The sequence below is a fragment of the Stegastes partitus genome, unplaced genomic scaffold (assembly GCF_000690725.1).
Source record: "Stegastes partitus isolate 25-593 unplaced genomic scaffold, Stegastes_partitus-1.0.2 Scaffold27, whole genome shotgun sequence".
NCBI classification, from domain to species: domain Eukaryota; kingdom Metazoa; phylum Chordata; class Actinopteri; family Pomacentridae; genus Stegastes; species Stegastes partitus.
Window position 1 is genome coordinate 1183294 of NW_007577758.1, and position 16518 is coordinate 1199811.

Sequence of the window (16518 nt, forward strand, 5' to 3'; positions counted from 1 at the left end):
TGAGTAAAGCTTGAAAATCCTTATAATATTTTTATTTCCATTCATTGGGAACACTGCACATTATATTTTACATCAACACATGAAGAAAAATGTATCAACATTAAAAAAAAAAGAAAGAAAATGAAGGAAAAAATGACATTGGGCTGTTCAAAGAAATAGCAGTGTCTGCATTTTTCATTACAAACTCAAATATTTACTCAATAAACTGAAAAAAATTTAAGATTTACAATTCCTGTTAATCACTAAATTAATATTTAGTTGTATAACCACTGTTTTTGAGAACTGCTTGACATCTGTGCTGCATGGAGTCGATCAACTTCTGGCACTTGTAAACACGTATTCCAGCCCAGGATGATTTGACAACCTTCCACAGTTCCTCTGCATTACTTGGTTTTGCCTCAGACACAGCATTTTTGATGTCACCCCGCAATTTTTTGATTGGATTAAGGTCCGGGGATTGGGCTGGCCACTCCATAACCTTAATTTTGTTGGTCTGGAACCAGATGCTGCTCGCTTACTGGTGTGTTTGGGGTCGTTGTCTTGTTGAAACACCCATTTCAAGGGCATTTCCTCTTCAGCATAAGGCAGCGTGACCTCTTCAAATTTTGATATAAGTAAATTGATCCATGATCCCTGGTATGCGATAAATAGGCTCGACACTATAGTAACAGAAGCAGCCCCATATGATGCTTGCACCACCATGCTTCACTGTCTTCAGTGTACTGTGGCTTGGACTCAGTGTTTGGGGGTCGTCTGACAAACTGTCTGCGGCCCTTGGACCCAAAAAGAACAATCTTATTTTCATCAGTCCACAAAATGTTTCTCCTTTTCTCTTTAGGCTAGTCGATATGTTCTTTGGCAAATTGTATCCTCTTCAACACTTTTTTTTTTAACAGTGGGACTTTGTGGGGGCTTGTTGCGGATAGATTAGCCTCACACAAGTGTCTTCTAATTGTCACAGTACTCACAGGTAACTTCAAACCATCTTTGATCTCCCTGGAGCTGACCATTGCCTGAGTATTTTCCATTCTGGCTATTGTTCAATCCATTCGAATGGTAGTCTTCCGTTTTCTTCCACGTCTCTCTGGTTTTGCTTTCCATTTCAAAGCATTGGAGATGATTGTAGGTGAGCAGTCTCTCATTTTCTGCACGTCTTTATACATTTGCCCCTCTCCAATCAACATGTTAATTAAAGCACGCTGTTCTTCTGCACAGTGTCTGGAACGACCCATCTTCCTCAGGTTTGCAGAGAGAATTGCATATACAACATATGCTGGCTTCATCCTTAAATAAGAGCCACCTGAATGACACCTGCTTCTCCACATAATGAATGACCTCACTGATTGAACCCCACACTGCTACTATTTTGAACACACCCCTTTCAATGAATTATTCAATTACACAGACTCAGGAGCATGCATATCATGAGCGTTATATGTATATATATACACACACACACATATACATACACACACACACACATATATATATATATACACACACACACACACAGGTTTCATAATTTAAATTGGGATTGCTGCACTCCTTCAACAGCAACTAAAAACCTCTTTGTCTGCATCCACATCACCCTCAAAATCCAGAACTCAACTATGTGTTGTATTAATTATGTGTAACTCAGAGTATCTACAGCAGAGTATTAGTGTAAAGCATGTTTTTCTGTACATACAAAAAGATAGTACTTAGAGTGTCAAGCATGTCATCTTTCCCTATCCAGCCTGTACAAGAACATGACAGGCCTACCCTGACCTCATCCTGTTGAAGCCAATAAACCACAATAAAAGGGGGTCAATGCAAATAGTGTATAGCAAATTCTGAAAAATCATTCTAACATCATGAGCACTAATTAACAGCGCCCTTCTAATGTTTCATCAAGTAAAGAATAAACAACGATAGAGCTGCTGAAGGTTAATCATGCTGGGTCTTAACAGATCTGGGTTGTTAGCAGTACAAAGCAGCGCACAGTAATTGGCAACCCTTTCATCCCCCCTCCTCATTAAAGACCATGGGTCCTTCTCTAATTGTGTTGACCCCCCTGTGACCTCTGCTCCAGTCACTCTAACAGTGAATCAATGAGGCTTCAAGCTGCTGCTGCCCAGTATGCACCACTAGGTAACCCCCCAATCTTCTGCTACCAACAGAATAAAGAAATCACTGTCTCTGTTATGTGCAAGAGTGAACGTCACTTTGTTCCAGTAGATTGTAGAACTGATCTTGGCTGTCAGTGCAGAAACAACTGCAGTGAGATTCATGGCCATTTGCTGGAAGATGAAAGAGTTTCTGTTTCATTGCTGTTTTCTAAAGTGTTAAGAACTGATGACAGAGATTATATTCCTTATTCATATCTTTACCTTCCCTGCAGCTTTGCTCATCTTCTTGCTCTCCTCTACTTTCCTTTTTGGTCTGTGTCGTCCTTCTTCCTTCTAGCAGCTTATTTGCATCGAATCCATCAGTGGGGAAGGAGAGGTTCTTTTGCTTAAGGCATAATGAGGCGGACTGATAGAAGATTCGTCTTCGTCTCCCGCCGCCCCCCGGCAATCCTGGACATTCTTTGAAGTTCTCATAAATGCAGTTTTCATAAAAGTTCTTGGGGAAACTTATACATGGTAAACAGGCAGGCTATGTGGTAGACCTGCTCCCTGAGGAAAGAGGAGTGAGATCAGGCTTGTTTACTGGCTGAAGTGTTTAACACTTCCCTGTTTATATTACAACCCTCCCCACATGCCCAGTTATGAATGAGTTTGCTTTGATGTCAGGAAAGCGAATGACAATTTATGTTAAAACATAATGGAGTTGCAGCTACTTAAAAGAAGCAGTGATGAAATTTGCATTTTCCTATGCAAATGATGCTCTGGCACAATGCAGACTCTGAATAAGCATACAAACGTCATAACCGCCATCGACAACGGCAGTAAATGGGTCTCCTTGTAAATCTGCCCAATGACAAAGCTTCACATTCAGAAGTCAATCTTAAAATGTTCCACTGCTCCCTTTCCTGTGGCTTAGTGAGACAGGAACACGTCTTTCATAGCAAGTCAGGAGCAAAGAAACCAAGCGATTGCTGTTGTCTGCTGCCAGGCACTGTGATTAATTCATTACCCACAGTCAGACATACTAGCCTCTGGTATCAGGCAGCTTCAGTATCTATGCTGGCCTCTGCTGTTTTGCAGGTCACTACGCTAATGAGTTTTTTGCCTGAAATGTAATAATTAAACTCATCTCTCTCCACCAGCAGCGTGGCCATTTAATGCCAGGCTGAAGGCCAGGCAGATTAGATGGCTTAAACTGTCATCTGCCATCCCACCAGCTTCTCCAAGTCAGCAAACGAAGATTCTGTGTTACTCTGTTAGTACGTTTCCCTATGAAGAGGAGAAGAGAGTACACAGAAGGCTATGCCAACAGTGGGAACACTTAATATCAGGCCATGCTGAAAAAACAACAACAAAAATCTATAATTAAAAAAAATTATAATAAATTTGTGAATTTCATACTCAACACGCACATAGCTTTAAGACTGCATTCACTGACACCCTATTCTCCTGTGCATCACAATGTTACTCACAGCCTCCCAGCCTAGTAAAAACTCCGACAGCAGTCTGTTCATTTAATTACTGGCCCACTGTGATGTCATTTCATTATTGTGTTGCTTTTATGGCAGTGGCAATGGGCAAAGATTTTCCTGTCTCAACACAGAGACACTGATGTCATGCCTGCAACACAGATTGAAACACAAGCTGCCCTGTAAAACATAGCTGCACTTCCATACTCTGTTCCTATCATAAAAAAACACTAATTGGTCACCAGCTTAACTCTTTATCCTGACACAATATGCACTTTTGCTGTCTGCCGATGTTCTGTTTTCTCATATGGAGCAGAACCATCAGGTGATCCTGGCCTGGGTTTAAGTCACAGAGTCTTGGTCTGTTTCCACACAGTATTCATGCAGCATGTACACGATACTAATTTTTAACAGGAAAAAAAAGACTGCTGGGTCAGTAAAGCTCAAAAAATTCAGCTGCTCCTACACAATTCCATGTCAAGGAACCCTCAAACACACTCACACATACAGTAGCAGCACTGTGGTGAATACAATACCAGCTTTTAAGACCATTTAGTGTTTGCCTTTAAAGTCTTCCTGATCAACACCTTGATACCTACCAAGCTCAGAAATGTGTTCAATTGCTGTTCTATACTAAGTGCCTTTAAATGGTAATGTGATACAACTGCTTTGCTATGGGGAAAAAAAGCAAACAAACTACATAGTCAGTGACTGTGAACTTTTTTTTTTTTTTAAAGATTACTTTTCTGGTGTTTTTGCCTTTATTAGTCAGGACAGTGAGACAGGAAAGGGGAGAGACCTTCCAGCAAACTGTCGTGAGCGGGAATTGAACTCACAAACACTGTGCCGGGGAACTATAGCCCCTGTTCATGGGTCGCCTGCTCATTCAGGTGAGCTACAGGGGCGCCCGACTATGAACGTTTGCACTGAACTGAACAAAGTGATTCAAATAGGCAAAGTGATTTCCACCACTATTTTGAATACAAACAGCTTGGCTTTGTACCTCTGACCAGCATCTTCACTAGGGCTGAACGATTTATGAAAAATATCTAATTACTTTTTTGACAGATATTTGCAATTTGATTTGCAATATCATTTTTTAAAGTCAAGCTTAATTTTAATATTCACACTGTAACAGATAAAAAACACGATGTAGCCTCACCACATGGGATACCATCAAAGCGTCACACAAGGACGACTGCATGAATTTGTAAAGCCATTGATACAACTATTTGCATTTAATCAAATCATGATTTTTGATTTAAAAATGTAATAATTAATTAGCCCTGATCTTCCCAATGGCAACAACAAAGACATGGGCATTGCAGTACTGTATTTAGAGCCATCAGACTCGCCAAACTGACTGAATAAACCTACGTCTCTGAATTTACATTGAAATAATTCAACACCTCCTGCGGAAGTTAACATGTCCATATGGTGTTGTTTATATGCCAGAAGACATTTCATGAGTGATATAAGTAGTAAACACCATGGCTGAGCATTTCCAGCTTGAAACTGTAACGTGACTGATGACAGACTCAGAAACACAGATTCAGACTTCCACAGTTTCATGTGTAAAAGATCAGGGCGGGGCTCTTTGTACTATTGTTCTGCAGAATCACTCTGTTTCAAACACACATGGCTGAATAACTCTAACATTTCAACTTCCCATTGTGTGGCATACAGTAGTTTTAGTGCGTTTGAGCAGAATCATAGGTGAGCAGGTGAGCTTGAGCAGCAGTGAGTGAGCAGGGGTGAGTGGCCAGAGAGACAGGGACTATGTAGATCTGTACATTCTAGAGGAAGCAAAGGAAAATAGTTATACTATAGCTATTTTAAAACAAAAAAGGATTACTTTCATGGGGAATAAAAATTCTAAACACACAACTTTATACAGAGATGAGTTTTTAGGGGTTAAATCAACAACCGTAGAGGGACTGTAAACTATTACACTGGTGGTCATACTATAAATCTACAGCATCAGGGAGAGTCATGTGCCATCAGTTAAAGATGAATTTAAACTAGGAACACATACGTGGGGGAAAACATCTCCGGAAGCATTGGCCCCTCTCACTTCACAATTGTATTTCTAGTTTGAAAGCACTCTTGTTTATTGTTTCACTATGAAATAGATTCATTTAGCTTTAGTTGTGCTCCACATTTTTCATCATCCTGCAATATCTCTTAAGCCCCTCACCCCTATCCCAGCCATGTCTTGACAGTTATGCATAGGTTCATAGAGGTACAGTTTAATAACAAAAGACATCAAACATGACACCAGTCACACAGTACACTCATATGAACACTGATTATTCAAACCCCTGTAACTCCATAACTGAGAAGCATCTGAAGCCTCACCCCAATCTTTTGATCTACTAAATGATATTATAATGAATTCTTTAACATTTGTCTTTGTTTCTGCTTTCATTGAAATTCTACGCTTTCAGCACAGTAATAACTTCCTTTTATGTTGTGCAGCAGTGGTAAGTAGATCTGAGGCCTCCATCCTGAGGCTCCTCCAGGCAAGCTCCTACCCACCACCCCAACCAGTTTTACACACACACACATACATATTTTAGCATGCCATCTCTCACTCCTTGAGATCATTGGGTAAACAGTGAACTCATTTTTTTTTTTTTCAAGTCAGTGCATTTACAGGACAAGTAGAGTTCAGTTAATGCCACTATACAAGCCCTTCTACATGCATTCAACATAAGAACTAACTTTTCTTCAAATGGCGTTTTCTAAGAAACAACCATAAAGAAAGTGTACTACCAAAGTTCTTCATGTCAGTATTTTAAGTGTTATGTGGGGGGCATATGAAGATGTAAAAAAATCGCATGAGCTTAAAAATTTGCCTTTGACCACGAAAGACTTCTTTGTTTCCGGATCAATACAAGGGTAAGAAAGGAGTGCGTTGAACGCATACTAAAAAGGTAGCGAATGAGGATTGAAATGAATGTTGGGCAAGAAAGTGAGCCCTCAGAACATACTGAGCATACAGACGGACAGCATGGTGCCACACGAGTAGCTTGGTAAGTTTACACAGATGCTGAAAACCAGTTACTGTTAGTGAATCTACTGTAATTGGCTCGAATTCCAAACCTAACATTTTTCATTGTTTAAACTAGGGTACTGTTCCTATTTTACCTGGAATGAAGCCTTATTTTCATTAGAGGTAAAGATTTGACTGTAAGTGTTTGCAGCCAACACAGTATTTTGAATCATAACACAACTTTATTATAATGTAAACTTTGTTTGTTCTTGATGTATTCTTTGTGTGTTTTGATAATTTGTAAGCGTGTATTTGCTCACGTTAATTTCTCTATCACTGAACTGCGAAAAAATATGACAGATAGGATCTCCTAATCAGTCTCGGGGTCACCTGGAATTAGGTTAAATTAGGGTGTACAATTGCTGAGGTCCATGTGACATTACACTGGGCACTTGTGAACAGCAAAGAAAACTGCCTTTAATTAGTAGTCAACAAATCAGTAAATAGTTTTCTTTTAATTGTTGTTAACATGAATTGTTACTAACCTAAACTTTTTACAGAAATCCTCTGAATCCAAATAAGCCAAATGAGGCACAATGACAGCTTGCCAACCAACATCACACATCATGCAAAAACACTGCGTCTGGAAACATGTTGCACCACTAAAGCAGAGGTATGCCAAGCTGTTCAAAACATCCTAATGCCACAACTATCTCACTGTCTTTTAGCTGTTTAACAGTACTGCACCCTGATCTGACAAAAACCGCTGTAGTAAAATGGGTTACCAAAAAATCACATTTCAGAATTATTCTGAAAATTTGTAGTTTTTCTGCTGTGAGGGGATTAATGGTGTGGAGTCTTGCCATGAAAAGCCAAGATCAGTGAAGCCATGCATGCTGGCTAACTGCAAGGTGATAATTGCTGGAGCTTCAGGAAAAAGGCAAAGCAGTTTACCTGAACCACTACACTGAATGCAATAATAAGCACATCACATTTGCTTTAACTTCTTCAAAATAAAAACATCCAGCCAGTTTCACTGTGGAAAGCTTTTAGTATTACGTTGCAACAGCTGAAAAGGTTCATATTATGAGTAAATTTACACAACTCCGGTATAGATAAAACTGATCAATAGCAGTAAAGTAAGACTGATATCTGTAAATAGGGACAGACAAAAGATAATTAATTCCAAGCCACAGATATTTATATAAGAAAACCAAAAACTTTAAAGATATTTCTCTGAAGTCCAGTAAAGCTGAACAACTAATCAAAATAGTATTGAAACTGTACTATGGCCAAGTTCAATATGCAGATCAGAGGAGCTGCATTTATTTGGAAAAAGTAAAATGTGTGATAACATACTATTATACATAAAGTACTGTGGGCCTACAGAGATGGCCTACAGACTATGTTCTCAAGGTAAAGGATGCAGCAAAAAATTTGTTCCAGTGGAAAAGAAAAGCAAAACTTATAATTCCCACTAAAACTGAGACATGTATCACAAAAACAAAATAATTGCAACGTGATTTTTTTCCTCATCTCCAACATAGTTTGTATTCACTGAGGACAGGAAAAGAATGTGGCATTTCTGCTACTTAAGCCGTGCCACTGGAAACGCTCATCCTCACAGTTTGGTGCAGCATGTCGTGGCAAAGAACGTCTAAAGCAGGCCAACCCAGGCTAGTGGAAAAACCCTAAAAGTCGGAGGCCCTCCAAGTAAAACACACTCTTGAACAGAGTGTGTGGAGGTTGCTGATATAACCTAGTCATTAACTCAGCATGGAGTGAGAGCGTCTTCATGTACAGCCAGCATTAATGAAGTGTTGGCACCATTAAGAACAGTGTCATAGCTCTGAGCAAGGCCAAACCACTCTCTGGTCTGGACCCTATCCTTGCAAATCAACACTGAGTTTAATTAAGCCAAGCCACACTGCCATTGACCCAACATTACTGTTGGAAAGTAGATTGCAAGGTTAATATTTGGAAATTGTTTTATTTGATTTCTGTATTTACTGAGTGTAGTTTTTGAGCCCCTCTGCAGCATTTTTAGCATCAAACGTGCGGGTGTGTGGCCCAGCAGTCAGACGGCAGGCAGCCAGAGGTTTGGCTGGTTTGGAAGGTCTGGCTCAGGCCTGATTACTGGGGTGACCCCGCAGGAAGACTTCTCAAGTCCAATAGATTAGGAATTCTTCCAGAAACCCCAGCAAGTGGAGAGCAGGGCAGAGTAGAGGATATTGCTGAACAAACAATAAACATGTTTTCAATATTTTGTCCTTACAAAGATGGCCCTAAAACACATTTTATTTTTCCCTTGACCCATATTGTACTGTGTACAAGTAATGTCAATCAGGAGAACCAGAGTTGCATAATCAAGTCCAACATTTTAGTAAATGTTCTGTAAACCATTCAGCATTCATTTTCTTTTTTTTTTTTATTAACTGAGATCACCCTTTTAGAGTATGAAAAAATAAATAAATTGTTGTAATTATCTGCACACACCCTAAGAGACAGGCTTTAATGGGATTTTTCCATGAACATGTTCAGTTATTAAAAATGGCTATTTTCTTTTCTTCAAATAAAGATTTTGACCGTGTAAAGTAGATCACAATTCACCCTGAGTGGGATACAAATGCCTGTCTATATTTCATGCCATGAATGTCTGTACCAAACCTTTGAGTGATCCAGTAGTTTATGACATATTACAGCCTGGAACCAGAGTGGTGAACTGACAGACCAGTATTGTTATTCCTCAAACCTCTGCGAGCATGGATAAAAGGCATTCAGTGATTTAATGGGAATGTAACAGATTTTACCTTGAATGGTGAAGGAGCTCTTCTTCAGCCTCTAACTTTGAGCACAGATACAGAAAAGATGGCACAGCAATTCCTCTGCTTAGATACGAGATTCTGAAAGAGAGCAAAGGTGAAAAGAGTTTCAGTTTCTTCTGTTGGTATTTGCTGGTAATGGTCAAGTTAAGTAGTAAAAGTGGCTTGTAAAATTTAATTTAGGCTGAAGTGATTTTCCAGTTGTTTTGTTCTGGAGTTGAAATCTTTAGAGCGCTTCTTTGATTTAAAACAAACTGCTTTTCTCCTCAAATGACACGTAACTCTCACAGACACATGTACACAAGAGTTTGTGTGAAACCCATCTGTAATGAATGAAGGCATTTTGCTGGATGTGATGAAACCTTCACTGAGCAGGGTTTTTCCAAAACAGATATGATGTCTGTTTAATCACATCACAGATGAGGGAGGAACACTCTGTGTAAAAGCTTTAACAGAACAGCTTTAACAGAAGAAGAGTCCGCTAAATCTCTCATCTTTTCTGCTGTGTGATACAGCATGGTTTAGGTTTAACTAGTCATTGCCACAGCTAATCAAAGTGGAAAAGAAATGTATTAGTCCACAGTGGAGCAGATTGCACTGGCTCAGGTCCACTAAAGCAGGCCATGTAAGTGACTAGAAAAAACTTTAGTCAGTCAGTCAGTCACGGAGAACTCAAAATAGCTTCTCAATAAAAACATGCACACGCACGCACTCGCGCACGCACACACACACACACACACACACAGTGCAGCCTCTATTTCTTTAGTGTGTGGTGCAAAAAGAGAAGCCTGTTCCTCAGAAGTGTTGCTATTTCTGTTTACCACAAGACTCAAAATATTCTATCATTGGAGAAAGTAGGAGGGAAAGGAAATACCACTGGGGAACACATGGAGTCCATGCAGTCACACAAGGGATCCTAACTGACTGACAGGGTTGACAATATCCATACCTGCATTTAAAGAAAAAAGAAAAAAAAAAAAAAGAAAAAGAAACTGACTTTTTCTTTTTACTTTTTGTAAGGTATTCCACAAGCTGTCAGAATGCTGAACTGCTGATCCAGATATGCAAACACTTCTTTATTGAATTGCTTTTATTTATTGGATGGGCTGCAAGGTGGCCCGGTGGTTAGCACTGTTGCCTCGCAGCAAGAAGGTTCGCGTCCCGGTGAGGACACTCGGGATCTTTCTGCGTGGAGTTTGCATGTTCTCCCCGTGCAGCATGGGTTCTCTGAGGGTTCTCCATCTGCATCTTATGCTCTCTATTACAAACTGAGCCACTAATGGTGTATCATTCTTCATTTCTTAGCTATTATGTGCTATTATCAACTAAAAAAGATTGTCATTGTGAGGGGAAATCTCCACAAAAATTGAGAAACACTAAGCATGATGTGTAGTGAATCACAGCGAGTCCTGAATAGTGAGCATGAGCAGCAAACAGCAGCAGTACAGCTGAATCAACCGTGCCAGCTTAAGTTAGCTGGTTGAAGATGCAGTACCAGTAGTTCTGCAAAGCCAGACCATTCTGCAGCACAGAATGCTATAGCGAGAAATAGCACCCTGGCTTGGTTGTATTTCGTTAAACCAATCACAATTATCTTGGGCAGATAAATGACTCTTGCAGTGGCTTCCAAGTTTTCAAGTTGCCTCCAGTATTCTATGAGTAAGATTTCCAATACATCATCCTCTTCAAATAATGAAGTAATGCAATTGTGCAATTACCATCAATCCATGGCAAACATGTTATAATAGATAACACACGATGTGATGTGCTTTTAATAATACAGTACCTCCCACTAAAGTCCTAATTCAATCAAGTATATGAGTTTAACACATTGTTATTTTTTCTCAAAGAATTTCTTTTAGGATAAATAAAGTTTTGTCTGTCTTTAGTTCAACATTACAGGTTTTAAGTTGTCTAAAAAACACCTGTGCAATAACTTTCTGCCCTTTTAGGAGCAATAGAAACAAGTTGGAAGAACAACACTGACATATGAATATTTAAGTTCACATGACCAACTTGTTTACAACCATTATGTTCACATTCAGCAGTTATGGAGGAACAAAGTTGATTTGGAGTAAAGTGTCCGGCAACTCGATGAAAGCAAGTTTTTAGCTCTGTTTTTGGTCTCCACCAACTCAAAAGGGAAATATGTGGTTCTTTATCAGCTACTCCACTACGGTCACCAGCTGGGTGCTCCGGAGGTAGCATGCAGTGGGTTTTAGATGAAAACAGTGCAGCTAAAAAGCTAAGCTGTCAGTAGTATTTACATTTGCACACAGCGCATTCAGAAAGTTATCTCACCCCTTCAATTCTTTCATAGTTTATTGTAGCCTTTTGCTACATTCATTTAAATCATTTTATTCTCATCAGTCTACATTCCATATCCCTTACTGAAAAATGAAAACAGAAATTTTGAAATTCTTGTGACTTTAATAAAAGGGAAAAACTGAAATATCCCATTGACATGTGTTTAAACCCTTTGCTATAACACTTAAAATTTAGCTCATGTGCCTCCCATTTCTCTTTATTATCTCTGACTTGTTTCTGTACTTTGACTGTCCACTTTGGTAAGATGAGGAAGCCTACTAACATTTTCTGCTGTACTGAAAGTTTCTAAGAGCACAGTAGCCTCCATAATTCTTAAACAGAAGATGTTTGAACAACCAAGACTCCTCTTACATATGGCTGCCCAGTCAAGAGAACAGACTTAGTAATAACGCCTGATGGTCACTCTGAATGCCTTCCAAAGATCTTGTATGCCACTGCAGCCCTCCAGTGATCTGGGCTTTATGCCATCGTGGTCAGACAGAAGCCTCTCCTCTGGGAATGATACGTGAAAGACCCCTCGCCTCCATTCTCACCTGATCAACACAATCCCAACAGTGAAGCAAGGTGGTGGAAGCATCATGCTATGGGGGTGTTTTTCAGAAGTAGGGGCAGGGACATATCTTTAATGAAAACCACCTCCACGATTTCCCTTCCCACAGGACAATAACCCTAAGCACATAGCCACAACAATGTTGCAGGGGCTAAAGGTGAACTCTGTGAATTTCCCCAAGCTAGAGCCCTGACTTGAGCCCAGTCGAACATTTCCAGAATGTCCTGAAAGTCCCTGTCCATCTGTCCCACTTAACCTCCCGCAGCTTCGGAGGATCTGCAGAGAAGACTGACAGAAAAGCCCCAAATCCAGGTGTGCAAAGCGTGTCACATCAGAGCTAAGACACCTAAAGGCTGTAATTGTTGCCAAGTAAAGGGTCAAGGGTCTGAATAACTTGAATTTTAACTTTCTGGTAAACTTGCAAACATTTCTAAATTCTGTTTTCACATTGTTATTATGTGGTGTTAAGTACAAATTGGTGAGGGCAGAAAAAATAATTTAAAGAGTTTTAGCATAAGGCTGCAGCATCTAAAAAATGTGTATAAAGGTGAAGTGGTCTAAATAGTTGTACATGGGCAACAACAAAGGCACATACAGTACATACCAACTATGGCTGCATTATTGGCTCTTTATAGAAACATGACAGTCTGAATGCTAACTAATCCGTAGAATAATGTGATACAGTTTTTACCAACAAAATGAAAATCCTGTATATGTGTTCCCAACTGAACAGCATCCAGGATATCTAACCTTGGTCAGGGATAACTAGTTGAAGATGGGAGAGTTCTTTCATCGCATATGCTCCCTGTGGTCTAAGCAGTCTGACAGGGAGACAGTGTAACCATGACCTGATTACCTGTCCCCTGAAGCCTGTAATCACTAAGGCCAGCAGACAGGCACTGGCGGTCCGCTGACAGGGAGGATAATTGAAGCTGATGGTACAAGCTGCTAGCCCTGCTAATGAAATATGAAAACAAAGAGCAGGGACAAGGCAGCAGGGATGAGGATGGATGCCTGAACTACAGAGCCAATATTTTCTTTCTATTAACCATCTACTTTTCGCTTCACCTGCCAATCAGACATTTAATATATCGGCGTATGTAGAATGATGATACGTGGATAAGACCCTCTTAGAAGCCCACACAATAATTTTATTAGCATTAGGTTTTTTCCACAGGCAATTACATCATGTCTCAGGTTTTCCCCTTTTCATGTTCAGTAAAGACCAGTGTTGTAGTTTTGGTTTAGTGATAAAATGCTAATTTGCTGCACAGTGCCGCTGCTGGTTCAGTTATAGTGTAGATTATGAAAAAAACAAAACAATATTCCAGTACATTAACTTCCTGAAGGGACTTTTAAAACTTGGATAACTGAAACCCAGAAAACATATCGGCAGTGGGGTATAAAGCCTGGACGATTACTGAATCAGGCATTCAGCATTTTTCCGTTTATTGGTATCCTAATTTTTTATTTTTTTTAAAATGAATAAATAAATGAAATGTTTTATTTTTTATTTTTTTTCCATTAAGTTAAAATTGTGCCACTTTGGTTATAATGCAGCCAGCTCTCCCTAAGTGTGGCCACTCTGGTCTAAAGGAATGCCCCTCCACAGTACTATTTGATCAGTTACATGAACATACGTAATTAACAAACACAGGAAATTTCAACTTAGTGCTCTATTGGTGTTTCTGTTACTTTAAATCATTTTCATTTTTCCTGCAAACATTTATCTGTTTCAAATAATGCTTGCTGATCTATTTGATTACTGGTAAATGGCATCAGAATTGGCCGTAACTATACCAACTGACCTCTACTTGACAGCTCAATGTCAGGTGATTTTTTGTTTTAATAAACAGATGTTCGAGGACATTTCGCAAACTGATGGAATCTGATGAAACATTTCATTCCAAAATCAGCTATCGTGGGTGTGTGAGGAAATTAGACCGCCTTCACGCTGCATGATACGTATTCCTGAATGAGAGAGGGAAATGCTCTGTGGCAATCTGGGTAAAGGAACACATTTTTTGACTTATACTGCAGGGATGGAAAAATGTTCAGAAATGTTAGGAACATAATTGTCAACAGCACAGTGTATTAAAACCTGTGGCACCCAGAGTTGGTCAGGACTTTTTATGTGTATCACTTGTCTCAAAGAGCTGCCTCAGTGAGCTGATGCTTTATCAGTTACTAGACACTGACAGAGCAATCACAGCTAGTCTACAATTGAATACACAACAGCGTTCATGCACACTGAGCTTTGTCCACTCTTTTCTTGCTGACGGTGTTTTCCGTGAAATTATCTGTCCAACTGTGAGGCTTAAATATGTTCAAATAGTTGTATAATGTATCCTAATTAATTTGTAGATGTGAAGACATTTTTAAAATCATACATTCATTTTCACCAGTCAGCTATCGTAATAAAACCATCCAGACAGATCATAGATGTATTAGGAGAGCTCAATACAGTACTGTCACTCATTCTTGCTCTTATTTTTTCCCAGTAGCCATTTGCCAAAAGGCAACAGAGACACCAAAAAGCGTTTTATCCATAAACCAACATTCTAAACTAAAATAGCACTCTTTAGTTATGACTATTTAATCCACACAGGCTTCATATTTGAAAAACAGAAAAGAGAGTTTTTTGGAGCCAGCGCGTCCCGATGTATAGTCTATCAGCCGAGAGGGAGCATGTGGGCAGGGCCAGCAGGACAAACACTGATGTACACGTACTGTTGGCTGGAAGTAAACCTGGAAGCTAGAAAACATTTCTGGCTCACGGGCCAGGCAAGCACATTAACTAGACATTTCTGTGTTACAGATGTTACTCAGACAGTGACTGGTTTTAGTCTCATGTGTCACATAAACGTTTTAAAATTGATTTTATCACAATTGTAAAACAAGAAGTAACACTATTGCTTCACAAGCAGACATTGTTGTTTCCTGTCTTGGGTTATTGCTTTCATCTGTCTTCTGTGACTGTTAGCCATTTGCATTGCAGAGTTTAATGATTGTGACTTTATTGCAGTGTGCATATTTATTATTAACTATTTCTTATTCCTCAGAGAAAACACACTGGTATGCATTCATGTACCTTCACCAAAGAGTGTTTTAAACACAAACTATGCACATTTAGGTTAGAACTTAAAATGTCTGCCACAGGCAGAGGAATTTTAACACCTATTTAGGTTCACATGTCAACATGCACTTTGAAAGCCTTATTGGTCTTCAAACAGATCACAGTCTACTTGGTGACACTGTTCTCTGTCGTGAGTCAGCAAACAAGCACTGTCAATGGAAAAGGGAGGAAAAAATAGAACTGCAGTCAATTAATCAGGTAGATGATTAACAGATAATTAATTGGCAACTACTTTAAAAAGATGAAATACTTTAAGGAAAAGACTGTAAAACATTCACTGGCAAAAGAGAGAATTTGCGGCTTTTCTTGGTCTTATATGACTTTGAATTTAATATTTGGGGGCTTTGGATTGTCCGTTGGGGGAAAAAAAGACATTTGAGGACATCACTGTAGACTGCAGGATGTCACTATTCTGTTGTTTCATTGACTCAATGATTAAGTGACTAATGGCAGAAATAATCAACAGATTACCTGATAATAAAAATAGGCATTGGTTGCAGCACTGCAGTAAAACTATACAGTACTTGTAGCTACTGTAGAGCGTATTTTAACTGAGAACAAGGACTGATTTTTGTCACTTAGAATGGAATCTCTTTGGGGAAGGATCTCTTTAGGGTATGAAGTATTGCACAGGAATATAGTATTCTTGGCATTTTTGAGGTGCTCAGTGGTAGAACCAGACAACTGAGACCATTACTCCCTCCCAACTTCCCAACAAATTACTGTCGGCTAAATAGTTTGGGTTTTTTTTGCTCACTTGCTCCTATTACTTGCATACGCAGGCAACACTGACGTGTAGAATTTGTTACACTTGCTGTTTATTTGACTTGTAACGCAGTTTATTAACTTTAACACTTGTTTTTTCAATCTTTTATCCTTCTTTAAAAGTCAGTGTTTACTGTTTACTGCCAAAAACACCCAGTTGCCAATAAAACTGATTCTGATTCTACAAGTACACAAGAACTCACATGCAGTATAATAAGACTTTCATGTAACCCTCAACAATTTAAAAATCTGAAATGGCTGCTTCAGCGATGGAGTTTTAATTGTTGATAAAAGTCATTAGACAGTTGCTTTTTTAATTACATAGGATAAGAATGCTTAAGACAC

General features: G+C 39.3%; 1 protein-coding gene across 1 annotated transcript in view; it reads right to left on the minus strand.

Annotated features, from left to right (window-relative positions):
- The window catches only part of LOC103369341 (myocyte-specific enhancer factor 2A-like), a 56226-nt gene that overhangs the window by 36678 nt on the left and 3030 nt on the right, over nucleotides 1–16518 (minus strand). Inside the window, exon 2 of the mRNA XM_008298035.1 lies at nucleotides 9383–9475. The gene's annotated coding sequence lies outside the window, so the exon portion shown is untranslated. The remainder of the gene's footprint in view (nucleotides 1–9382; nucleotides 9476–16518) is intronic.